At 40.1% G+C, this 27,147-nt stretch overlaps 1 protein-coding gene and 1 long non-coding RNA gene across 21 annotated transcripts in view; one reads left to right on the top strand and one right to left on the bottom strand.

The window, feature by feature from the left end:
- The window catches only part of NCKAP5 (NCK associated protein 5), a 917,518-nt gene that overhangs the window by 238,054 nt on the left and 652,317 nt on the right, over positions 1-27,147 (bottom strand). The gene's annotated exons all lie outside the window — the stretch shown is intronic.
- LOC139076771 (uncharacterized) lies at positions 2,915-9,403 on the top strand. Its single transcript, XR_011528700.1, has 2 exons — positions 2,915-3,048; positions 9,319-9,403. It is a non-coding gene; the product is annotated as an uncharacterized lncRNA (long non-coding RNA).

Raw genomic sequence — 27,147 nt, forward strand, 5'->3', positions numbered from 1 at the left:
GGTAGTTAATTCTAGTCTAAAGGTCATCTGTTATAGTTGAGAAAGTGATTTTGCTGTTAGTGACACAGCCAGGTAGGGGATAGAAAGTTCCAAAATTGAGATTTCCTGCTCTTTTCATGATAGTAACTACTGTGCTTTTAAACAAAGAACTGGGTGTTATCACTAAGAAGAAAACTACAGAGTTCATCAAGACAAGTTCCTCTACTACATTCCCTCTGCTCTTTCTCATGGGGATACTGGCAAAAAACGCAAAGTCCTGCACGGTGATTTATAATTGTTGTCCACTTCAACATGTAGAAAATGTATTTGTCTCATCAGGTAGAAGCAGATTTCTTATCCTTCTTTTACACCCTGCTTATGCCATCCACGGTGCTTCAAATGTGGTGTTTTTGGGGTTTTTTCCAAGTAATTTTGTTGCGATTATAATGGTTTATAACATTCTGTAATTTTGGGTGTACATTATTATCAATTCCTCAATACGCTTCATCGTGCTCACCCCCAGTAGTCTAATTTTTATCTATCACCATGCATATGTGCCCCTTTATCCCTTTAGCCCAACCCTCGACTCCCTTCTCCTCTGGTAACCACTAATCTGTTCTCTTTATCCATGTATTTGTTATCTTCCACATATAAATAAAATCATGCAGTACTTTTTTTTCTCTGTCTGGCTTATTTCACTTAACATCATACCCTCAATGTCCATCGATGTTGTTGCAAGTGGGACAATTTGGTGTTTTGAATGCAGAGGGAAGCAGCATGGGATTAAGAGGTCAGACTGCCTGGAGATCCAACTTCAGCTTCATCTTTATTAACCAACTGACCTTGAATAAGTTACTTCACCTCTCCGTGCCTCAGTATCTCCATATATAAAACAGTTATAATAATACTTTCTACCTCAGACAGTTATTGTGAGGATTAGGTGAATTATTCATGGAGCTCTTAGGACACTCTTTGGCACATGCTAAGCATTATATAAGTGTTAAGTTAAAATAAAATGCTTGCTGAATGACCAAATATTTATTTGCATTCATACTAATTAATATTATTCAGCAATTGATGAGTTTTCCCTAACCAAGACACTGTTTGAGAATTTGCAAAACTTCGAACAACTCCAACTCTTATTACTTGAGATAAGCTAAAAGATAAATAATAGCTATGACACAGATACCTACCTTGTAAGGTGCCTTGTAATTATTTATTACTTGCTGAAAAACTCAGGTGGGTAAAGAGAGGAACAAAGCATTCATGTTAACATCTAAACCTCATTAAACTTTCATCTTCTTTTAAAGTCCAGGAAGACAAAGGAGTTACCAAAGGAATTTCCCTTCCTCTGTAAGGCTCATACAGATATTTGAACATAACTCCTAAAGTAAATTAAGTGGGATTTCCTAAATGGCCAAATGGTTCAGTGGTGGGGGTCCAGAGGAGCAGACAGAGCCAAATAATCAGGGTTGGGTATGAATTTCAGTGAGAAGCTGGTATACTCTAGCAATTAGATCCTTATCTTATGGAGGTATTTTATTTGAAAAAATGTTATTTTTGACATAAACCTTGCAAAATAAAGTGATCATTAGTTTAGTAAAAAGGCGAATGACAAACCAAGTTGGGAATAATTATCCCCAAACTAATATGATTCTGCTTAGAAAATATACCAGTGATTACCTGGCATGGAAGATATAGTAAATGACAAACAATGGCCAGAAATTTTTCCCCCCATGTCTGTATCTGTATCATTTGCAGTGTGACTTTTCCAACCTTCCCATCAAGATGTGGGATCTATCTCCAACCCTTGAATCTAGGCTGGTATTGTGACCTTCTCTGACTAATAAAATGTAGAAGTCAAGTCATAGGAGTTCCAAGTCTTGGACTTGACAGGTTTGCAGCTTCTGTTCTCACTCTCTTGTAGCACCATGTGAAGAAGCCTAGTCTAGCCCACTGAAGAATGAAAGGTCACTTGGAGTAGATATGATCCAACTCAGCTGAGCCCCTCTAGATCAGACAGCTGACAGCTAACACGAACCACCAGATGTGTGACTGAGGCCATCTGAGACAAGCTGCTGGAGACGGTAGCCACATGAATGATCCTTAGCAAGAGCAGCATGAAAACCCCTCAGGCCAAACTGTTGACTCAAACAATTATGAGCAATTAAAATGGCTGTTAATTTAAGTCATTAAAAGTTTGGGGATAGTTTGTTACACTGCAATAGATGACTGATACGGTTTTGAAAGCTCTTAAAATGAAGTCCAAATTAAGGAACTAGAGAGATTCAAAATGGGGCAAACAAGGAAAAACACACAAAACACTTCCTTCTTTTTCTATTTGATATAGAATATTTTCAAAATTTACAATTAAACTGGAGAATTCCTGGCTCTCTATGCAGATGTGATTGGTTTTGCTTGATCTGTGTTACATAAGCTAATAACAAAATGAAAGTTGAAATACAATATATGGTTCGTATTTCAAAATCTGGAAAGTATCTTGGGAATACCTTCTAAGAAAATACATCAGATTTATTATGCCTGTGAGAACAGTTTTAAGTACCATATGGAGGGGAAAGTATCGGCTGAGGAATAAACCCCCAGATGCCTCCTTCATTTAGCTGAGCAACAGTTCTCAAGGGACCAGGAGCAGGAATCCATAGACATCTGTGGAATTTTGCCCCATGGTCCTCAGCACACACTCTCTTCAACATAGGGGTGAATCAAGCTCAATGTGTTTGGGAAATCTCTTTTCCTCTGGATTTTCCTCATTTTTGTCCTCTCTTCTGCCCCACTTCTTCCTACTTTTAGTCATTGTGACAGCTTTGTGATGTGTCAACCTGGCTAGGCTGAACTACATTTCCCACAATCTCCTTTGTTGTGTATTTTGGAGTCACAAAGATGACTCTTGGGAGATCTGGAGGGTGGAAATGAAGCAACAGTCATTTTGTAGCTCACACATGTTGTTGCTGATCTGCCGATTCACACTGTTAGCCTGAAGTAGCAACTGGGCCTGCAACTGCTCTACCTGCCTCTGGATCCTTCTTCCCTGTCTGACTCCTGAGCCAGGTAAGCATATTTAGTTCTGTAACAAAGAGCCCTTGCAGGATACCCTTGTAACCAAGGTCAGAGGCAATAATACAAGTTTTAGTTCATCATTATGGGGTTCCAGCTCACAGTTGTGGGCATCAGCCTACTTGTGATCTTCCCTTTCTGTCTGCCTGCCCTGTGGACTTCAAGCTCCAGCATCAGATGCTGAGACAACAGCCTTACAGAGATTGCTTAAACAGCCCCTACAATTGTGTAAGTCAAGTTCCTGTTACAAATCTACTGGTTCTACTTCACTCGTTGAACCTTGACTGGTACGGTCATTGTTTTGACCAAGATGACACTGACAAGGTTATCTCTACAGTCACCTGGGTTAGCATACCCTCCAGAACTATGGAAAATGATCAAAAAGTCCCCAAGAGGCAATAAAAATGGCTTAGGAATTTAGAAGTGGCAGATAATAAAGATGATGAGGAGGAGGATGATAGATAACACATATATAGCACATACTATGTGTAGGTTCTCAATATTAAAGACTTGTTTTATTCTACCAACAACCCTATGAGATAGGTACTATTATTACATCTTTCTCTGTGCTTTGCACCAAGAGATTAAATAACTTGCTAGTAGGTGGAAAGCCAAGAATTAAACTCAGGCATTCCAGCTCCAGAATCTATCTACTATGTACTCTTAGGTACTATCCCATGGCTTCAAATCAACCTATATCTAATGGTTTCCAACCTCTGGTTTCCTCACCTTTGAGAAACATTTCACAATGGAAAGCTAGCCTATGATAGTGCATCAGGAGACTTCTCTTCTGGCCCTGACTTCACCACTAACGAGCTGTGTAGTCTTGGGTAGGTTACACAACCTTCCTTATTTCTAAAATGACCTCAATGTTCTCTTCCAGCTATAAAAGCTGACAATTCTATGGGCTAAATTTTGAGAATGATTTTATAAGGTCTTTGAAGAAAGCTGCTATATACAACAAAATCAGGCAATGAAACTTATAACTGCATATTTGACTTTGCATTTGCTTCCTACTACCTCCCATGTCAAAAATTCCTCGGTAGCTCCCTATGTCATTATAATTGTGATTTTTATCCTTTTCACGTGTGAGGACCCTGTGAATCACACACACAAACACACACACAGACGCACAAAGAATTGTGAATATCCCCACACGAAATATTGTGCTTTTACTATAAGTTGACTGAGAGAAAATATGATAGAAGGCCACGTTATGTTTGGTAATGCATTTAAGCGAAGCTGATTTTGTTAACCACAAGAACATCAGAAGCCATCTGAAAAAAAAAGCAGTGCATATTCGCTCTACAGGAAACCTTAATGAGCTTATTGACCAATGGAATTCTTGCAGTTTCCTTTTCATTCCCGCTAGGTTCTCAGCGCACACACCAGCCAGGCAAGCTTTGGTGACCTCCCCACTGTTAATCACCAACCTTAATTTTATTCAGCTTATTTTACAAATGTAACTATTCCCATGAAATATATGTTAAAAATCAAAAGGAGGACAATTTTATATGCCACAGCTTTATCCTCTTTAGGCTTATTACCTATTTTTGTTGTTGCAGTTTGTTTTGTTGTTTTGAAATCCGTAGATCTTTAGTGAGTATTATAAAAGTTTCTGATGAGGAGTGTCATTGCCTTCCTTTTTCTCTTTTTGGTCTTCACTATCTTTTAGCAAAAGTTCTTCCAAGAGTTTAAAAAACCAAGAGGCAGGCAGCAAGTTAGAGGCAGGAAAGTAATACAGGGTGTAAAAGCAATTTAAAAAATTGGACAATCAGTCCAAGAAGAGTAGGAGCTGACCACTTTTACAGGCCAGAGTCCAAATTAATGACCTTCAGAATTTGATCAAACCTGTACTGAGCCAATGGATATAAAGTAAAATGGTAGTTTTGGCACTCACCTGAAGGGTTAAGGAAATATGGCAGTTGGATAGGTAACAATAGCTAAAAAGAAGGCAGACATCATAGAAACAACAGCTAGTTATTTTCCTTCTATCTGAGCCTGTGCCTAGAAGGGATTTACTTTTCTAAGAAGGGGTGAGGTATGCTACCATGCACATATTATGATACTCCTGCATACATGTCCTAGAAGCCATTGCTTAAATGACACAAAGTAAAAAAGAAGGTCATGCAACCCATCCCTGGGAAGATACCATAATTCACTCTTAGCTGCTTTATAGGGGCAACTTTGATGGGGTAGTGAAAGGTAGGAAGAGGGGATTAAAATTTAACAGGCATAGTTCAATACCACCACTTCAGGCAAATCTTTCCCAACTCTCCTCTAATTCTACTCCTCAACCACGAGCTGAATCACTCTCACCTCTATATTTTGCCACACCTCTGTTATTATACACGTCCCTGTACTGCACCATGAATGTACTGTATGTACTCTCTCTCCCGTTAGACTGTGATTGAGGGCAGACAATGTGTCTCATTCACTGATCTGTTCTCAGTATCTAGAATGGAGCCTGACATATGGGAAGTGCTCAGTGAATGGGGAATGGAATGAAACGTATTCTGTTAGTTTACTCTTGAGATCCAAATTCAAGGTAGGAATCCAAGTGGAAATTTTGCCAAGTATGTGTAACAATTAGCAAACATTGTGTTTTTCTGGGATTGATGATAACTGCCTTTAATTGTATCTAAAAAAGGCAATATTTATTCTTTTGAAACATCACAAAAGGCAATGGCAAAAAGCCTTCAATATGGCCATGATCCCAATTAAAATTCTTCAGCCCAAAAGAAATAACTTTGATCTGATCAAAATGTATGAGTTGCTTTTTTTGCCTCTATAATTTTTAAAGACAGAAAAATGGTATTTAGGATTTACATATACATGTGGAGACCAACTCATTATGATGATTGTACCTAGAAGCCAGGGAGTTTTGAATCTTAAATGTATTTTCAGAAAAAAAATGTATTTTCAGAGGAGGGAAAAAAAGAGCTACAACAATAGCTCTAATTTAACTGGAGACATTCATCGCACAATCCCCAAAGAGCAGGATAAATTGTCGAGAGCGTCAGCAGACTGTCTATTCATTTGGCATATTAGCATGAAAGGGGGCTTTTTGCCCAGTGGAGCCTGGCCTCTTCTCTACAGGATCTTGCTTTTGAGAACTTTGAAATTGCTATTTCCAACACAGTACACTGAGAGCTGCTTTAATCTTAACAGTGGAATTAGAAAAGTCATTGTAACTTCAAGTATAACTTGTTGGGGTATCTGACCAAGTTACAAATCTTGCCCTTGGGACCAATACCTACATTATAACAAAAAATAGACACACGTACAGCCAATTATTAGTTTCTTCTGGCGATGGCATGCAGAAACTATGTAACGTCATGGACAACTGAATATGCTAACAATCACTATATGGGAAAGATATTCTTTAAAAAGTTGAACAATGACCGCAAACTACAAATCAACTTTGAAAATCAAAGTTAAAGGGGAAACATGTCTTTTACTCAATTTAGTTTACCTAAATTCATTAAAATATATACATTTATTGGACATTTACTAAAGACCTACTTGGTGTCAGACAACAGTGACCACCATTTCTAAGACCCACAGACTAGGTATCACACATGATACATAATATAATATGCCATCTCTAAGGCCCTCTGTGATCCAGAGTGTGGAGAACTCTGCGGTCATTACCTAAGATCCCTTTCCATCCAGATGAAATGGATGTCATGGGATGGGTCAGTATTGATCCACTTTTCAGGACTAGCTACTCTAATTATTTTATCCAGTTAGCATTATATCTTTCCCTTGTCATAATGATTGGTCAATATATTCCAGGGATAAACAATCAGCACATGGCTTTCCTCGTCACAAGGGATTGGTTCAGCAAAGAGTATATAACCAATTTTACGTCCAAGAAGGGGAAGCTCCCTGGGGACTTTTGTAAAAGACAGTTCAGTATTTTTCAGAGATTCCTGTGAGAAATATTTTGGGTGATGTATTAAGTGGATATGAAGCTTAGAACTGCTACAACCACTTATCCACCTTGAGGGAAGCCATCTCAGAATGATGCTAATATGGAAAGGGAAAAGGCAATAAAATTATATAGAAATATGGAGGCTGAGCCTTCATCAAGTTGTGACAGAAGCCTGACCTATGTCTGGACTTCTTTAAAATTTATGGCAGCTTGAGCTGAGTTTTCTGTTACTTGCAGCTGAGTACATCCTAGTTATCATAACTATAATAGGAACTGTGGTATCAGAGCTGACTTCTGAAGGAGGAATATGATTTTGACAAGTGAATAGTAGAGATGGGAGGATCCCTTTTCAGGGTCAAGAAATTGCGGGAGCAAAATTAAACAGGTATGAAAATGCACAGTGTGTTCAGGATCAATCATATCACATGAGAGGACAGGTGGAGGGTGAAGCTGAAAGGAATCCTTTTGGAATGCTAGCTCTGGTGGCAGATGGCAGTCAGGCCAAAAGAGAAAAAGTTAAATACGGATGGCTGTCACAGTAATCTGGATAAGACATAAGCAAGGCCCTCACTGGCACACTGGCAGGGAAGATAGAGAAGAGAAGACAAGTTCAAAGGGTATGTCAATGACAGGATACACACAAGTTAGTGTCACACTCCATGGGAGGAAAAGAGAGAGTAAGAAAAGGACTGCGAGGTTTCACTCTCGAGACATTGGGTAAAGGCTAATGCCTTACCATTAATCATGAATAAGAATTGAGGCAGAAGAGTGAGTTAAACCACCTTAAATCATTTTTGGAACATATTTTATATATTTTCTTTTAAAAAAGACAGTTATGGAAACAACCTAAATTCAAAATAGCAGGAAATTAAATAAATTATGGTACATTTACTGAATGAGTGAAATACTACGTGCTGAGTTATTAACATCTTCCTGTGGGTGGGCCATTTGACTGATAATATTTCCATGCCTGACACATCACCATAATAAAGGTCTCCCGCTCTGGGTGGCTGCAGCACAGTGGTAGGATACACGTTCATGTCAACACCATCTCTCTCCACCACTAATAGATCCCTTGGCACCCTACAGTTGAGAACAATTATATAAGAGAATGTCAAGAAAAATATTTCAGACTTGGGAAAAAAATAAAAGAAGCACTGTTCTGCTGTGACCCCACTTTCAAATATTAAGAAAAATATATCCACACAGGAAAGAATGATTTACAACACTATGTTTAAAGTCATCACCCACTCTGGGTGGTAGGATCTTGAGTATTTTTTCTTTGACTTCTTCATAGTCTCTATTTTCTTTTCTTAAAATGCACGTGTATCAATTTTATAATTTTAAAACGACATTGTCTATGTTGGGGACACCAGAAGCAGATAATGAGATGAGGATTTGTGTGAAAGTGATTTATTAAGAAGCCTTCTGGGGTCGGCTCTGTGGCCGAGTGGTTAAGTTCGTGTGCTCTGCTGCAGCGGCCCAGGGTTCAGATCCTGGGCGTGGACATGGCACCGCTCGTCAGGCCACGTTGAGGCGGCGTCCCACATCCCACAACTGCAACTATGATATACAACTGTGTACGGGGGGGTTGGGGAGATAAAGCAGGAAGAAAAAAAAAAAGATTGGCATCAGTTGTTAGCCCAGGTGCCAATCCTTAAAAAAAAAAAAAAAGATTGGCAACAGTTGTTGGCCCAGATGCCAATCTTAAAAAAAAAAAAAAAGAAGCGTTCTCAGGGGAAACTAGTAGGTGAGTAGGGAAGTGAGAACAATCATGGAAGGAGGTCAGGCAAGGGTGTAATATTAGGCGAAGTCCCATGGGACATAACTTGAGGTCAACTTCTCAAGGTCAAAGAAGCTGAAGACTTTATTACCCTTCATCCTGTCCTTCATGGGTTAAGGGCTGCCCCTGTGGAGATGCACATGGTTCTCCTTGCAGATAGGAAAACTTGAGGTCAGGCTGCCCAAGAGACACAGGTACTGGCTGTTAGGAGCACACATGAAATGGCAAAGGGATGGGAGGGAATATGCATGCAAGACTGATTGCATCTGCTGGAGATATTCATGATAGGAACTCTTTACTGTTTTATTTTAAAAATATGGAAATCTTTATTTTATGACATGTTCATTCCATATTAAAAATGTTTACTTTTTTTAAAAATGAAGACTGAATAATAATGGATTATTGGCTTAGCACTTCTTATTGGGAAGGGAGATTTGAAAAGTTTTACATTCTAAAATGAGTATGTGAGAAATTAAGACTACTGGATATAAAAACTTGATGACATCTGGGGACACCAAATGTTGATCGCCGTTTGTTGTTACAGAGCCAAGATGACTGAAGTTTGGAAAGAATAATCTCCCTTCCTGACAGCAACAAGCCAGACTCTTAAGAACCTTTGCAAAAATCAATGGTGGTCTGAATTATTCAATCGGTGTAAAGCAGGCTAGAGTGGAATGTAAACTATTTGGCTTCCACTAATAGATTGGAGGCTGGCATCTATTACGAATCTCCAAAGTAAACACTCCCTAGAGAAGAAGAAAGGGAGAGAGAAAGTCAGATTTGAGAGAATTAACCAACCAGGTTGGCTAGACTCCAGCACAAACTCCAGCACTTTGCCACATTTGCTGATATAAAGGGCAGACCCACTGGCACAGTATATGTTGGTAAGACCCTGGGTTTCTTGCCATGTTTCAGTGTGGACTGGACCAGGTTATTCCATCCCCAGAGGTTTAAAGCTCTCTTCTCTTTCCAACAAGTGGATTTGATACTAAACATTTTGAAAGGCATCTCCTTTTCCAATCCCAGAAAGCCCAAACATAGATGTATGTAGGTGGCTGCCAAGGTAGCATAATTTAAAGTGTGCTGGGAAAGTCCTGACATATCCCCAAATAACTTCCCTTCACTGACCTCTCGGTCATGGAGAATCAATCAAGATGGGGCATCCAGGAATCAGAGGCAACGGTGGAGAGCAAAGATGCACGGGGGTACTCAGGGATTCTTACCCAAGGTGGATGGAATTTATGGATAGACTTCAGGAGCTCTGGGACCCTATAAAAGTATTTTGAGAGCTACTGCATGTATACACATGAGTGCATTTTCAGGTAAGAGAATCTAGGGCTTTCATTATGTTTTCAAAGTAATCAACGACCCATGAAAGGTTAAGGAGCTCAGGAGGTAGAGTCAGGAGAGCTGTATTCTCTATGCCTGATTGCCAACTAACTAGCCAGGTGATCTCATACTGAGACTTGCCCTCCCTAGGCTTAAGAGTCGTAAATTTCTGAGGCTCCTGCCTTGTGAAAGTTTCAGAATTCTCTGCATGTCTTGTTTGTGCAGAGGCAAATGGCCCCCTGTCTAAGATTGCTGAGGAAAATGTCCAAATGCTTCCTTTGTACCTACTTCTTATGAATCCATGCTACAGCTAAGGGAATAGTAATAAATTAAAATAATATTACTGGAGGCAGGTAGAGGGAGGGGGAGAAAGAGAGTCGGGGAAAGGAGGGAGGGAAGCAACATGGCAAGGGAGGGGGTGGGTGAGGGGGAGGGGCAGAGAGAAATGCACCGTTAAAGGTGTGTCTGGGGAGCAGTCGAACAGAACTGATAGAAGGTGGTTGTAGGATCAGAAACTTACCCTTACTCCCTCTCACTGCCTTCAAGTACAGCTGCAGCATTCAAATTTTCGAAAGTCATTTTTAAGAGGTTTTCAATTAAACTAGAGCAGGAGGCAGGGGAATTACATACATGTGCATATTCTCTTTAAGTTTTACATGTTAAGTTATCAGATCATCATGTCCTCCGATGAGTGGTAAAACACAATCAGGGAAGAATTTTTATAAGCGTCTTCAGTTTTTTAATAGCGGTGAAGTGGAAAAACGACCTTTTAAAAACACTTAAAGATTTAACTTCTGATCCTAAGTCTGCTCCCCACAGTTTAGTTTATTAAAATGAAACACATCTTGACATTACAAATCAGGAAAGATGAGAGGGCAGTCCACTATAATTGGAAGCCCGAGCTAAGCATTCTATGGAATAGGTAACTACAACAATTACAAGGCAGTTTATTGAAAGTTTTATTGAGTCTCATTCATGCACAAGTCATAGAACGACCACTCAGGAACAACTTCAACAATCCCTGTAGACGGAGGGAGATCACTCTTCTTTCATTCATAGATGTGCTTCTTTCATTAACAGAGGGGAAGATAATACAACAGGCAGGGTAGGAAGGGCAGGGAAAATTTTTTCAGCTCTTTCTTGGATTCTTGAATCTTGACTTTGCACTCATCACCACTACTGATCATCAACATGAGGGGAATTCTGTTTGCACATGTGCTTGTCAGGGCTCATTTGGACTTACAATGCACCTAATATTCTAGGCATAAACCCACAGGATTACTTATGGGAAAGAGACCAAACTAGGTTTGAGATTAGAGACAGACTCAAAAACAGAATGCATGCTTTGGTCAACCATCGAGACTCAGGAAATTTTGGACCACGGCTGTAGTCAACAAACATGGCTTCTATCGCCACACTCCTAGATTTTCCTGAGGTGTTTACACTTAAAATAGAGCAAAAAGAAAGACCTGGATTTGTGATCTGTAAATGCTGGCTAAAGCTCATCTTCCAGGAACAGAAAGTGATATAGAAAGTAAGTAACTGAAAAATTAGCAACAATCTGAATGCTCAACAACAGAGTAATATAATGACATATCATTGACAGAATATTATGTAGCCATTAAAATGATAGCTATGAAAAGAATGTATCATTGTGGTATATTCTAACGATGAAATGTTAAATTTTAAAAAGTAATAAAATTTTATATATTATTTTTCAAAGAGCTGGGTCTGTAATCATGCCACATGATTATAATTAAGAAAAAGATATAGGAAAACAAATTAACTATAACAAAACAAAGTGCTAACATACTATGGGGAAGAGCAGTTAAAATTCTGAGTGAATTTTAACTCTTCTTTTTCATTTATTTTATAATTATATTGTAAATGATAATATACTTATAATTAAATCTATTTTATACTGATAAATACGTTAATAATGAAAATAAACATAACTTTTATATCATTTACATTCACACGTGAATTGAAAACTTTAAATATTTTCTCCTACTTTAACTAACTTGATTCCTCAACTGCTACATGAATGTAAAAGCAAAAATACCAAAAACCAAGTTGTCATATCCGGAAGGAAAAGACAGTGAACGAAAGTTGGCAGTCCACACCACTGGTCAGGAACACAGCACATCCTCAAAGACAAAGATGCTAAGATCCAATCTAGCCCTCCTTCCTCCCAAATCAGATAGCTTGTTGTGGCATAAAAACAAGGACATCTAGCAGAGGATGGTCTTGGGGGAAAAAAACCTTTTCTGTTATTTCCTTTTAGTACAGCATTCCTGCTCTTTTTACATGCCTACTAACCATTCTAACTTTCTCTGGCATCTTTCCCTGATTTTCCTTTGGTAGACCATTCTATTCCCATTCATGGTCCACACAGTTTCAAGTAGAGCTGACCTTACCTCCCAGGTCTGTGGTTATGCAATAGCCCATGCTGGCCAATCAGCATAGTCCAATGGGCTCCAAGCTCATCCAAGGTTAGTAAGCCCTTTTAAGACTTCAGCTGGAATGACATTCTCTCCACTGGGGTTGCTAGGCTGGTAGAACAGAAACCTGGTGCTGCAGATAATCCTCTCTACTACCATTTGAGAGATCTTATCTGAGAATGAAATAACCCAAAGGGAAGCACAGCTGAAAATACAATGAGATAATTCCCGGCAATATTGTCTGCAACCTGGATCCAGCAATGCCTGAGACCCAATACCTATCATTGAACTTTTCATTTACATGAGTCAATAAATTCTGTTATCTCCTTAAACCAATTTGAACTTTGTTGTTGTTGTTACTTGCCACCAAAAGATCCCTGACGGTGTTTCTGCAATTACCCAGCAAAGTGTATACAAACATACTGTCTGGTTAAATAAATGATTATTAATTAAAGAAACCATTGTAATTCTATATTAGGTCATCAAAATTGTTGTAATCATTTACCACTGCTGTGATCCATTGCAGTCTTCCTCGTTTGGGCAAATATATTTTAGCATCTTTCAAGATGCTAAGTATAGGGGCAAACACTAAGTTAAACAGTTAAATTACTTGATTTATCTCAAATGGGTATGTTGTAGTTCCTTACTAATTTTGTAAGGCAACAAATTACTTTAGATATGCTCTCCCGCATTTGACAATTGGAATATCTATAGTGTTTAAAAATAGGTTTTGATGAACAAATCTTAACTGAGAAAGCAGAAAAGGAAAGTGCTTAATTAGCCATCCTTATTCATCTGGATTTAAACTTTTCAATAAACATTAAACCTGAGAACATTTTTATTAGTGGTAATTAAATACAATAATTTAGATCGGTGATTCTCAAGGTTTGGCTTGCATCAGAATCACCTGGAGGACTTGTTAAAAAATCAATTCCTAGACAGACTTCCCAGAGTTTCTGATTCAGTGGGTCTGAGGTGGGGCCTGCGACCCCATGTCTAACAAGTAACCAGGTGATGCTGATGCTGTTGGTCCAAGAACCACAGTTTGAGTCATTCATTTAGATTTTAAAAAATGTTTTGCATTTTGGTGTAACTGCTGATATTTATTTGGTGTCTCTGATTAAAACATAAACCCACGTTTTCTGAGATGCAGGCATAATTTAGACGTGAAAATTCTGGACAAAAAGATAATGATGTGCTTTAGAGGTAGATGGGAAATAACAGAGTTTAAAGTCATCTGGGCAAAAGCTTGATTAAAACACCTCATTATGGAAACCAATCAACCTCGATTTCCAATAGATGACATGAACGGTCAGGCATTCTGCTACATCAAGCAAAAGTCAGGCTTAAATGTTGCCTAGCTGCATTTATGAGCAAAGTTCACCAGGTCAAAGTAATCAAGTATATCACAAATTCCTAGGTGCCTTTTTACCTCTGCCTAACGGGACTCAGTGGTTTCTATCTGCTAACAGGACCAGCAACTCTTAGGAAGAGCAATTAAACAGTTCAGCAAAACCTGGTTAATCTACATCAAGTCATTAAAATGAGAATATAGGTTAAAGAATTTGGTGATCCCCAGGTATGATGCTGTATTACTTTGTAATAATTTATCAATACCAATCCATTTAATTCAAGTAAAAGGCTCTCATGCTTTAAAACAGGAAAGGGTCTAAAATGCGTTTCACAGTGCCAAAGCGCAACATCCCACTGCCTTTCCCTAGACTTCTCCAAATGGGTTTTGTCTATTGATAAACCAGCACATTTTCCCCTATCTTCCCACTTAAGGCTTAACCACCAATGAAGTAAGAATCTTTCATATTTTAACAACTAAGATCAGATTATGACAGAAACTTCACTATAAGTTACATGTGAAACATCTTCTCTGATTGGATATCGATATGAATATAGTCCCTTTTAGCATACCTCATCAAAAGGAAAATACATACTTTAAAGGTAAAAATGTGCCAATGTTAGCTTTAAGCCTGGTAAATCACGATTGGCAATAAAGATATTTATTTCTGCACAGTGAGAAGGTGTGATAACATAGATGCAGAGAGCTGGAGGAAATCTTACAGACCATCTGCCCAAAACCCTTCCTTATACAAATGAGGGAAATGAGCTCGGAAAAGAGCAATTTCTTTTCATAGGAGTTCATTTGGCTGTAAAAACTATGTTGCTGGTCAAAAAGTTTCTTATTTTCCCAGTGGAAAGAGTTACTTTTCAACACATCTGAGATGACCCAGAGCAGGGTGGAGAGCACATATAGTAGGTGAAAGACTCAGGATGCAGAAAGGCCCCAGGAACCTGGAGCAATGGATAACAGTGGAATACATTCAACCAGGTAAGACTCAACTGAAGTCTGCACTCGAGTCAAAAACAACCATGCAAGAACAAGGTGGGGAAAAGACATGATGTCAGCACATGGCAAAGAGGATTCAGGTTGTGTAGACATGAGTCAGTAGCCTCAGCCTGAGTCAAGGGTGTGACCATACACCCGGTCTGCCTTAAGAATTGAGCAGCATGTGCAGAGCAGATAGAGGGACAAGACTTTTCTCTGCCCCTGACTGCTCAGGTGGGACCTGGAGCTCTGCTTGGCTGGATTCCACACTCACAAGGCATACGGAGAAATGACATCAGTCAGCAAGAAGGACCAGCATGGTGAAGGGACTTGAACCACATCACATATAGCAAGAGCAGAAGAAACTGTGGCTATTTAGCCCAAAGGAGAAAGCCCTTGAGGGGGATGTGAGAGTTTTCCCTGGGTGAGACAGGTTGTCAGGAAAGAGGAATTAAATTGTTCTGCGTGGCCTCAGGAGACAGAACTGGCACTCATGGTAGAACTCCTGGAAGAAGAACTTCAGACAAGTAATTCTAAAAGATGAGAGCCATTCAAAGATGGATAATAGCTAAGTAAAGTTTTAGCTAATATTTTATTGAATCCTTATTTTGTGCCAACTTCTGTGCTAAGGACTTTTTAACTGCTATCTCCTCTCATCCTCCTAACAACCCTCTACTAGGTACATTATCATCCTTAATTTAAATATGGGGCAACTACAGCTTAGAAAGCTCAAGTAACTTGTCCAAGGATGCCCAGTTGGTTAGCACAGCAGTCTAGGTTTGAACCCAGGCTCTTTGCTAAGCCTGCACCACACTGCTTGGGCTACTTTGGGAAGGAGGCAGTTTCCTGTCACTGAGTGTGTCCTGATATGAGCAGATGGAGCTGAAAGTGGCCGTAATGTTCTCTTCCAGTGAGGAGAGCCTGAGGTTCCATGCTTTGTCCTCGGAGAGCAACACTTTGAGAATGCCTACCTATACTGATATAAACAAACCAACAAAAAGTTCTTGTATAAACCAGAGAAAATGACTCTGGGGTATTGTGAAAATGTCCTGGGATTCCTCCTAAGCCCTGTCCCAGCCAAGGAGTTACTGCCCTTTAGAACAAGGAGGACGTAGTTGAGGGTGGGGTGGGGGCTCCAAGGAAGAGGAATAGAATATTTGCATAAGTACCTAGGAAAGCAGCCAAGCTGAGACTAATGCAGGACCGTGGACTGAGGGAGGGCTTCCCAGGTGAGTTCAGCAGTTAGAGAGCACAGCTGGGATTCCAGAGGCAGAGCCACCGGATAATCACCATGAATACAGTGGAGAAGGCCTAGGGCCCTGGGTCCCACAACAGGGACAAGCCCTGAGGGGCTGCAAAGAAGAATGGCCCTGTGCTGTTGGTCCTCAGGGGACAGGAGAAGGAAACTCTTGGGTGATGTGCTCCCACACCCACGGCCCTGAGGAAATGCAGGCTCTGGGAAAGGGGCTAAGTCTTCCCACAGTCCCACACGAAGCCTGGAACACTGGGTGTGATTGGTCCCTCCTGTCGGGGCGGGGGAAGTAGGAGGAGGGGAAGATGATCAGGAGCACTGTCGGGTTTCTCTGCCTCCTTAACATGGAAGGAAGACCGGACAGCTGCACTAGGGCAAGGAACCTGGCAATCAGGGGCAGCAATGATATCACTTACGGAGCAGAAGGGAGGCTCTCTAAGCCCCTGGGAATTAATAGTGGTGGCATCCCATCATCTGGATGCCTGATGAGACATTAAGAGAGCACAGCACCAGGGTAAACATTCTTACCAGGTCACTCTTTCCAAAAGCTGGGTGAAAAGAACTGCCCACCTTACCTAAAGGGAATAACCCTTAAGATTCTGCTACTCAGTTTAATAAGGAAGAAAGAAGTGTCTCTTATTGTGCCACATCCTGTGCTAGCATTTAGAAATATTACTTTCTCATTTAATCCATTTGCACATGTATTATCACTCCCATTTTACAGATGGGGAACTGAGGCTCAGAAGTGTTGATGGGCTTCCCCAACTTAGTGATGGGAGCAGGATTTGAACCTAGGACTGAAGAGTTCAAACTCTGTGCTCATTTCTACCATGCTGCCTCAGCATTAGGAACATTTCAAAGTATAGAAAAGTCCAGAAACAAAAAGGATAAACTCATCTTCACTTCTCAGGGTAATGGATAAAGGCAAGTCCAACTGGCCTTTGTCAAGAAATTCTTCTTCAGTTGCTAGTGCTCCCAAGAGATTTGCCTTTTAGTAGTAGATGCTTGCAGTGGGGAGAGGGAGCAAAAGATAGAGGAAATGAGGGAAACAGGGGCGTTACTGATGACGTCAGAGTTGGAGGGGAAGGAAAGGGAGGCTGGCCCTGTGATCGCCCCTCAGGTTGCTTGATAATGAATTTCCACGTCTGCTTCTGCAAAAGGAGCTGGGGGTGAGGCTCTCAGTAACAAGTTCTCTAAGAAACAGGCTGTCCTCCGGCAGAGCCAAGGGAGGTGACCTTCTCAGGTATCCAGAGGAAAAGAGGCAAGTGATACTGTGCCCAGAGCTGTCTCCAGGGTGAACACCCAGATTTAATTCAGGGGTAATGAGTAATGACGATGTTTTGCTGGTCTTAGGAATTTCTAATGACCCTGCAGGGGACAGCTGCCCTCGAAATACCATCTATCTTTCTGCGGGTGCTGACTAAACTCTCCTCACCTCCCACCTCCCCAAAACGTGTCTAATTTCTCTGTGTTGAAAAGCCACTGAGGAAACAAAAACTGTAAAAAGTGAGCTATTAGCTCGACTTCATGAATGTTTCATCACCTTCAGAAGTTCATGTCTGAGGCCAAATTATCACAGGATTTATTTTTGAAAAGTGAGAGTTATAAAGCATTTGATCAAAATGGACGAAATACATTAGCAGGTGTTTTCCTAAAATACAACAAAAAATTCAGTCTCACAGGGACATGTTACTTCTATCCAGAGGATCAGAGTTGGTTAAATGGTTTCTTATTTGTCATATACTTAATGTGAATTCAAACACAGGTGGCAACAGTTAAACTGAAGAAAATTAAATATGTTGTGACATGTAAATCGAATGGGAGAACAACAATAATTATAAACTTTGAAGTGTTAATATTGGTGTTTTTCTTAAAAAGCTCTTATTTGGGGTGTTAAAAATAAAAAAAAAGACAAACTATGGATTAGTTAACTCTGCCTAAAAGTCATTAAATGGCATTGCACAGCAGTGCTGATCTAAAAATAAGATATGCTAATTTATGTACTGATAGTAGAATAAATTAAAACTAGAAATGATGTAAAATAAGTGAGTCTATCTCGGGCTTTGTCAGTTTTTGGTTTATCAGGATTAATAATAAAGTGTAATTTTAAAATAAAATGATCCCCTTAGCAGATAGTGCACAATTCTCTGCAGCCTCAGAATGGAGAACAGAGTCGTTCTATGACCGTTATCTTGGCTGACCATCACTCTAACAGGCCCCTCTTCTGATTTAAACCTTTTGTGTTCATATGCTGAGTCCACTGCTGGGGAGATTTAAGCAAAGGCTACAATTCAAGCCAGTGCGCTCTGTCCAATAGGAATTCCAGTTGAAACTCTAACCCCAGGAGTCCACACCAGCAAGGCATGACAGGACGGACGCTTGGTTTCTTTTGGAACTTAAATCCAAGATAAAGAAAATGAGGAATTCACAAAATCACACTTGGGGGATATATAGAGCATGTTCCTTCACTAGTTTCAGTTGCCACCTGCCTCAGGTTACCAATGCACTGTCTTGTGAGAAATGCCTCTTATTCCTCAGGAAGGATTAGTATATACTTTCTGCTGTGAAATTAGCCCCAGTGCTGAGATAAACAAACTCGATACTCACATTTAAATCACCCTGAGGTGAGATGCCCTGGGGCTTCCAAAGTCTTTCTCCAATTTCTTGGCATTTTTATAGGTGCCTCTTGAATGAATGCCCAAGGGATACAAGGAAGGGAAGGGATGGGTGACAAGCATCTGTGGGCTGACTTAGATAATGGGAGTCTGTAATGATGACTTAGTTATTTTTATATCACCATAACAGATCCCACTTCACTGACTATTTTCTATGGGCCCTTTCTCTGTACTTTTCCTGATGCAACAAAGCAAGTGAGGCTTCCAGAGAAAAGTGGGCCCCTTTTTGAATGGCTGGTTTGGGGGACTAGTTTGGTTACATGCAGGTTTGCAGCTCATTGCAACATGATTCATCTCAGCTGGTTATGTGCAGAGAGCAGCTGGCAGCAGGTACCCAAATAGCTGCAGAGAGAAGTTAAAAGGGACTGCTGCCTGCTGAGAGAGCAGAAGAATTGCTTTAAGGACTCCCTGAAGCACAGCCTCCAGCAGCAAGGGACACTGGCAGGGAGGCAGAGCAACAGCCACAGCCAACAGCCTCACTGACGAGGAGCTGGAGAAAACATAAACTCTGGCCATTCAGAGCAAAGGCTTGGGGACCAAATATGAGTCTAGGAGGGGAAGAGATAAATGGTGACAAACTCGTTGGGCAGCCTCAAAGAAAGGCTGTGTGAGAAGAAGAGACCCAGCCTCAGAGCCTTCATGCACAGTTGAAGATAAAAGGCACTAACACAGTCATATCTTGGCCAAGAGGAACCTGGCCTCTTGCAAGCCTTGGCTTTTGAAATGACTGCAGATGCAGGTACAACATGTTGTCCCTTTCCCTCCTCCCTACACCTCCACTTTGGCAAGTGGATAGCAACCCCTGGGCACAAATAAATCACGTTTAGAGCCTAAAAGATTAATATAAGGTAACTGACTGATTCATTATAACCAATTCATTATGTGGAAGGAACGGAAAATTCAAATGGACTGAAAAGGGCATACGACACAATGAATTCTCGGCATTCCAACTCAAAGCAACCAAGCTCCGGAGAAACCCGAAAAAGGAAACGTGGTGAGTTAGAGGGACAAGAGACTCCCTCCCTCGCCCCATCTCCCCAGTGATGAGAAGCAGCAGAGAAGCTGGTGGGCAAGGAAACATGAGGATCAGTGATGAAGACAACAGTCCAGAAGTCTGGAAGCAAAATGTCTCGTGGTCCTCAAGTCATCTGTGTGACTCGCTAAAAGGATGTCCAATCTCAGATACCCCTGCACCCAGTGTGTGAGGGTGTGCAGGTACATATAAGACATGCGTATGTATGTGTATGTGTATGTGTATGTGTATGTGTGTGTGTGTGTGTGTGTGTGTGTGTGTGTGTGCCTGCCAGCGAATAAGTGAAAAAGAATGTAAAGGTGCTAGGATGATGAGAGATGAGGAAGAACAAAGAATTGTTTTCTAGCTCTTTCACAATTGTCATTTTATAATGAGTGAATTATGGAATAAAGAAATTAATTTTTTAAGCAGACTAAACTTTAATCTCTTCACTACACATTTCCTCCTAGAATGTACCTTACTAAAAATACTTTTGAAACATTCCTCTTTTGGAATTGCAAGCTGAGCTAGTTTAATCAAGATCCACATAAGATTATCAGACAAGTATCTTTTTATATTTTTCCCCAAAGGTGTATTACCAGTGAATTTGCCAGCTTTACATCTGGCTGGCATTAAGAGGTTGCAATATTATATATTATATTACATTATTAATATTATATACATTATTATATTTAATATATAATTGTTAAATCTATTATAATAATTACTTGATAATGAAGATGGTTTTGATTCTTTCTGATGATCCATGAAGCTCTTACACCTTTGTGACGAGGCCCTCGGGATCAGCTTTGGGACCCCGAGGATTGGGAAGGCCATAAATGGGGACTACACTCAAGAATTTACATTCATCTCAGGAAATAGGCAGACACTGTTTTGGGGAGAGAAAACCTGTTTATTTTCTTATTTGTCTCTCTCTCATAAAACTAGACTGCAGGGAGATTTTTGGTTATTTGGATTTCTGAGGAACCCATTTTATCACACGAACTTAGAAACATCTGCACATCATACGCTGTTTGCCTGTAGTTGCTTCTCATTTTAAGCCGGGATTACCTACAGAGTTACTTCCTCCAAGTTACTACACTGTAAGGGAGGCAGTCTCCTCAAAATGAATTCATGACCATCTTGGTATTTTATGAGATTACCAAAACCAATTTGACTTTGGCCCTAGGCACACAAAAAGCAGAAAACAATAATGATGTCACAGGAAAAGGTGCTTTTCGTGTTCCTAAGAAAGCTCCTGTGGATGTGACTACAAATAAGACAAAAGTGAAGAAAAAGGCTCTGCCTTGAGAAAAAAGATCCAATGTTTCCAAACGGATCATGTTCCCTATAATTTTAAAAGTATTTCTTCTTTTTTCTTTGCTGTGTTGAGATACTGTCCGTTCAAAACAACTAGGCATATTTTATAAGCCATATCTCCTTTAAGGCACAGTGGAAACTTGCTTTCTGCAAGAGGCGCACTCCACTGGGTTAGTTGAATACTCATAAATGTTGAACTCTCAAAGAGAGGTCGAGTCTCCCCTGGGTGGACTGTAACCAATGAGTTCCAACGAGAAAACCAGGAATGCTATTGAGCGAACCCAGGACGTTTACATTTAGAAAGTGAAATTCACAAATAAAAACAAAGACGTCGTTTAGATAGTTCCGAAATAGGAGTAATTGCCAAAACTCATACTGTAGAGACTCTTATACCCATGACAGCTTGTATTTATAATCTCTTCTCCCACATCCAAATCTTAAAATCCCTGATCCATTATAGTACTCAGTCACATTGCTTTGCTTATAAAGGAAAACTGTATATTTCCCGTTCCCAAAGTAGGGAGGCCTAGGGTTGGGGCTGATTTGAATGCTAATGGATTAGATCACCCACAAAAGGCTGCCATCAGAAATCAGAGTAAGTGGATTCCTTGTGACACTTCATAGTTTTAGAGAGACCGTATTACCTATTACCATATTTTTAGGGTGACTCAGCATGTAAAGGCAGTACTGATATAACAAGGGCATTTTTCTGGACTCCATTCTGAAGCCACTATTTTTTTTTTTTCCAAGGCTGTGTAAAATTTTCTCCTGGCAAGCTATTAGAGTTTATAGGGTACTGTGGTTCTGTAAACGGCACTGCTCATCAATCATACTGCTTTTTGAATCACAGCTTGTAATTTTTATTCACGACACTCAGGTAAGTTACTTAGAAGTGTCACATCTAGGACAAGTCAGATACCCACTATGTGAAAAGAACCAATATTTGGGGTTTTGTTTTCCAATTATACTCATGGCATACCAGGCTTAATCATACTTTGTAGAGTAAGGATTAAAATGCCTAATTGGCTGTAACTAAGCAAACTGAGGTCTTTTGATTAATCAAGCCAGCTAGCTTTCAGTTTCTGACATCAAAATTTATACTCTCCATGAAAAAAACAAGGCCACGGCTACATAACATTAAACCAACACACAATTAACAACACTTTGTTCTAATTATCTCTGGGCACAATTAATGTTGGTCCTATGGTTCATTTTTCTTCTTTGATAGCTCTTAGAATATTTATGGAGATTAGCCCTTGATGCATTGGCCTTCTGGAAGATCTGGGGTTTTCTTACAAGCGCCCACACAAATCTGAGCCAGGCCAAGTAACATATTTATGCGGATTAATTCTTGACATATTGGCTTTTTCTAACACCTGAGGTGTTTCCAACAAGCTTCCACCCAAATGTGGCCCCAGATGCAAAGCAGTCAGAGGGGCCCTCACCCTTCAGCCTCCTACCTCACTCACACTGAGGCCTTTTTCTTTCCCCTCAGCAGTTGGTAATAACCAATAAAAGGTTACATCTTGATTGAACACGCTTCCAGGAGTAGGAAGGCCAAAAGGACTGCTGTAAAACAACGATGTAGACACTGACAAAACCCAAGGTAAGAGGAATCCTCAGCTGCCTGTTATTGGGAAACTAAAACTGCAGACAAATTCAGTTCCCTCACATCAATAGTAAAGAGACAGGCAGAAAGACAATGAGCGCTGATCAAAGGCTCTGGTGACTGGTACAATTTCAATTTGTGGAATGCACATATTTTCTACACTCCAAAGGAGTTTCTTCCAATGTTAGGGGACCTCAGCTTTAAAGTCATAAATATTCTCTCCATGGCTCAGGATTGTTTGCACCACCACTCGGCATGTTTGTTTGGCCATGTTATTTTATGCCGTAAAGTGGGCTGAAGCACCACGAGGAGCTGCAGCTTCAGGGAACTATGCAACTTCAAGGGACTGTTGGTTAAGAACATCTCCAAACAGATTAGAGGTTTGAGTAGATAATCCACGAATTTAAAAAATAAACATTGTTAGTTCTTAATATATATGTGTTGGATAGATAGGTAGGTCCCCGCACTTGCACATATAGGACGATGTCTATATCGCCAAATCTAATTCCTGGCAGGATGTACCCCAGGCTCGGGAAGGTCCATGTCCTGATGGCTCCTTGAGGCTGTTGCAGGCTTTGCTGCTTTTATCCAGGCAACTCCCTCTGCCTTTCCTCTTACCGTTTGCCTGGAAAACTTGCATGAAGCTTCAAAGACTCAGTTCAAATGGCAGCTTCTTATCTCCTTGCCTTCTCCAAAAAGAATCCAGTTAGGTACTTCTATCTCAGTGCTCCATTGACTCTTGTACATGCTTTTTAATTTTTAAAAATCTTAACACGTATTATTTTCATTATTTAAATTAGTACATTTTTGTCTTCCTGCCAACAATGTGAATGTCTCAAGGGCAGAGAAAATGCTCCATGAATCTTTCTAACTCCTACATGCAGTAGGGGCCGGGACCTAGAGACGGCAAAGAAGGAAGAACAGAAGGAATAGGGAAGAGACAGAGAAACGTGGAGAGGGAGAGAGAAGAGGGTGCAAGGAGGGAGAGAGAGGAGAGAAAAATAAAGAAGACACCACAGAAGAAAAAGAAAAAACATCTAAGTAGCAATCTACCTTTCTGAGTGGTATTAAAGCAATTCTGACATTTAAATAACTAAAACACAAGAACTTTGCCAAATCATGGAATTGATGAGATGGTCAGTTGTGACACTCCACCCTCCAATGGCCAAGATGTGAGCATATGCCAATGACATCCCTCCCCGGAGTCTAAGAGTTTGGTTGGAACTGCCAAGAAAGAGAAACAACCTTTTCACTGGTGTTGCTAATTCAGTGGGATACAAACCTGAAAGCTTCTGGTTGCCGTCTTTGCCAACACACAGACAGAGCCTGCCTAGGGATGAAACCAACTTAGAGGAAAGCATAGCTGAGATGGGAAAAGCTCTCTGACACAGTCTGAACCCTTGCATTCATCTGTGCCTTCATCCATTGTTACACCTCAGCTTCTACTTACACAACCATTCTTCCTTTTGCTAAATTAGTCAGTATTAGACTCGACTTGCAAGTCAAGTAGAGCCTCCATGACTTGCAATTGAAAGAGTGATCACAAATAGAGTACCTTGAAAGAATAGCAGGATTGCCCGCATTGGAAAGTTTTCCCAAGAATTTAGATTTTGAAACTGTTTCAGCAGCTCGTGGACCCTTCTCTCATTTCATCTTATATTGAACAACAATGGTGCCTCCGTAGAGAGTGGCTTGGGTACTTTTCCCTAACTTTGCTGCCCCCATCAGAATCATGTCTGGGATTCTTAATTTTAAAGAGACACTGACTCTTAAATGAATATGAAGAAATCTAACTGTCTACTTGCATAACATTTTAAAATGACCACATTTTAAATATTCTACTAAAATATGTGTGTATAAAGGCTTATGTACCAGGATGCTCATCACAACATTTTAAAAATGAAAAAGTGTCAGCAACCTAAGTAGCCAAAAGAAAGGGATTAAATAAATGGTACTCAGCATCAACTTGATAAATTTCTACACAGCCATTAAATCATATTTTAAAGAACACTAAATCACATGGGGAAATATTTTTGATATATTATGTGAAAGAGTAAGCTACTAAACTGTATAAAGTGATATTTTATGATTTCCTAATTTGATTAAGTACAACAGAGAAAAACAACCTGGAAATATACATGCCAAAATGTCAATAGCAGATATTTCTGATTGGTGTAATTACAATTTATTTCCTTACGTTTCCTAATTTTCTATAATGTGACTGTTTACTACTTCTATAATCAAAAAATTGCTAGAACAAATTTACATACCAAGATAGGATGGGATTTTTTTTTTTTTTTTAACTTCAAGGCCCGTTCCCAAAGAAGAGTTTTTGTCTCTCATCCTAGCGTAGTGATTGTTGCTAGGTGAGCCAGAGTTGGATACAAATTAATCAGGAGAAAGATATACACCAGATACCTGAAGTCAGGGATGTCTGGAGTTACCTGTCAGCAAACTGTCATAGAATCTAATGATTAGAAGGAAACAGTTAAGGATTTCTATTATGACTACCACCGGCAGGCTGCTTTATAACTTTTTAAATTTCTTTTTTATGTTGTCTCAGGATAGGAGAGGATAAAAGTGAGAGATAGGAACGGAAAGCCAATCAGGAATGCTAAGAAATGAGCCTGTTTCTCTCATCAGCAAGGAGCAAAGCCAAACCTGGGCATATCATACCCACAGCCATGTCAGGGGAGCCGTCCAAGGCAGAGAAGAAGCCACTTTGGAGCACTTTTGATTACAAGCTTTCCTCAGGCTCAAAAGCTCTTGGGTATGGGGTAGACGTGGAAAGGACTGCTGCATCTAAGCTTGAAGATTCAGGGAAAGTTCTACTCAAGATCGGGGCAGAGAAAAGTTAAATTAAAAAGTGGTTGAGACCAATGAAAGCTTATTGGGCTTGGTACTGAACTGGACCTAAGGTGTTTGGTGTTTGGAGAGCTCGAAATATCATTCCAAAGCTGTATCTATTTTTTTCAATGCTGGCTGTGCATCTGAATCACCCACAGGGTTTTATAGAAACACAGATGTTCATTTCCCTCTTAGACATAAAGAGCTGGAATTCCAACTTGTCATCTAGGCATCTGAAGTTTTCGATGCTCTGTTTCTGCCTGGGTTTCATCCCTCTTGTCTGGTTGCAGATTTCACTCTTACATTTATATTTCTCTTTCCTGCATCGTTGATTTTGCCCTTTCCAGTGGATCAATCCCATTGGCACACTGGCATGCCCTAATGTCACCTGTTTTTTTTTAAAGAGCTTCTCTTGTACTATGTCTCTGTTCAGGTATGACTCTCTCCATGCCAGCTCCACTTCACAGGAAAACTTCTCAAAAGACTGGTCTGTACAAGTTGTCTCCACATCCTTACCTTCCCTACTCACCCCAATCAGAAACTGTTGTTATCAAACTTTTAGCTAACTCATCCCTTGCCAGAGCCAATGAGGAATTCTGGGCTTCATCTTTCTTATTCTCTTGGCAGCATTTGACAAGATTGCCCTTGAAACAGTTTCTTCTTTAGGATTCTATGACACCTCACATTTCTGATTTTCCTCCCACCTTACTAACTACTCTTTCCCAGTCTCACTGGCTGGCACTTCTTCCTCTGCCAGACCTCTAAAGGAGGAACGCCCCAGGGCTCTGTCCTCTGCCCTGTTAAGGTCCACATTTACCCTTACTTCTTATTAAGTTCCACAGCATAGAATGTCATCCATATGCTGATGACTCTCAAATCTATATCTCTAGCTCTCACCTTGGCCTTGGATATCCAACTGCCTACCAAACACCACCACTTGAATGTTTAGTAGGGGCTTCAGCATGGACAAAACAAACTGATGATTGTACATTCCTTTCCCAAAGTTACCTCTCCTCCAAGCCTTGCCTCTCTCAGAAATTTGGTACAACCCCATACTCAGTTGCAATGGCCAAAAATCTAAAGGTCACCCTTGATTTCTCAGGTTCTCTTATATTCCACATCCAACCCTTCAGTAATTCTAGCAAGTTTTACTTCTAAAATATATTCTTACTTCACCATTTCTTACTAACATAGTATAATGAAACCATATTGAAGTTCAAATTCTGACTATCACATGTGACCTTGGGCAACTTACCCAACTTTTCTGGGCTCAATTTCCTCATCTGTAAAATGAGTATGATAATCACATCTACCTCACTCTACAGGGTTTTTATGAAGATTGAAACAGTGTATATATATGTGCACGTGTGCGTGTATATATATATATATACATGTGTATATATGTTTGTGTATGTGTGTGTACGTATAGACAGAGGAATTGGAACAGTGCTTAGAATATAGTAAAGCCTGTAAAGGGCTTGCCAACAGTGTCATCATTATTATTCCCCACTAGTCCAATGATATTATTATATAGTAGCATTATTATTCCC

Source organism: Equus przewalskii, chromosome 17 (genome assembly GCF_037783145.1).
Source record: "Equus przewalskii isolate Varuska chromosome 17, EquPr2, whole genome shotgun sequence".
Lineage (NCBI taxonomy): Eukaryota > Metazoa > Chordata > Mammalia > Perissodactyla > Equidae > Equus > Equus przewalskii.